We start from the raw sequence: 1,236 nt of genomic DNA on the forward strand, positions 1-1,236 counted from the left end.
AATTAATAGCTCAAAAAGGGAAAACCATTGACGCAAAAACAGATAATGATGACCGAAAACATAGGGAAATTTGGAAAATTACGAAGCATTTGTTTGTCGCAAGTCTTAATTTTCTGAGCTAGATATAGAAATTAGATACATGCATGCATGCATGTATTCGCTATGCATTTTACTTCAAGTTTACCGTGAGATTTATGTGTGTGTATATTATATAATCATGATAGAACATGTATATAAATTAGGATGAGTTTTCAATAATTACGTTTTTGTGGTGGCTATTTATTAAATATTATAGAAATTTAATAGTGTTATCAGATAAGAATTCAATTTCATTAATTATCATAAATTGTTTTAGACAACTATTAATTTAATACAACTATCATATCAATATCTTATTTTAAAACAATGATATTTATTTATGGATAAATGTTAGAGTAACCATTCAATACTGTAATTAAGTAATTGTTTCTTGCGAATATCAGTTTCCAATTTCCAATCAACAACGGGCAGATCTATAGGACATACACGAACACATACTTCACAAGCAATACATTTATCAAATTCAAAATGGATTCGCCCGCGGAAACGCTCCGCAGCGATTACCTTTTCATAAGGATATTGAATAGTTATGGGTAAACGATTTACGTGGGACAAGGTAATCATGCATATAAATTATATATAATAATAATATTTATTGATAGATAAATATTAGAATAATCATTATAAATATATGCATATAAATTATATATATATATATATTATGGGCTGGTCTCACTTACCTTACTATATTTTTCGGTAACGTTACCTCACCCAATTCAATAACGTGTATGAATAATAACAGTACAAGAAACAATTATTTTAAGCGTATGTCTAGCAACTTTACGAGATTCCGATAATCGAAACATGAAACAATGAAAAATTAGGTTTATTACGAAAATAATAGAATTTCTAACGCAATTGTTAACACAACAGAAAAAAAAAAAAAAAGTAAAGTATATAAAATGATAATAACAGAAAAAAAGTAAAGTACATAAAATGATAATAACAATACAACAAACAATTGTTACAAACATAAGTCTAGTAATTTTATGAGGCTATAATAACCTTACGGTAATCTCACCTCACCCGTAAGTGAGAAAACCCCTATATATATATGGATGTATTTGATGTGCATTGTACTCTAGTGTTCCATGACTGACTATGACTATATATATATATATATATATATATATATAT

Source organism: Morus notabilis, unplaced genomic scaffold (genome assembly GCF_000414095.1).
Source record: "Morus notabilis unplaced genomic scaffold, ASM41409v2 Scaffold1271, whole genome shotgun sequence".
Classification (NCBI taxonomy): Eukaryota; Viridiplantae; Streptophyta; class Magnoliopsida; order Rosales; family Moraceae; genus Morus; species Morus notabilis.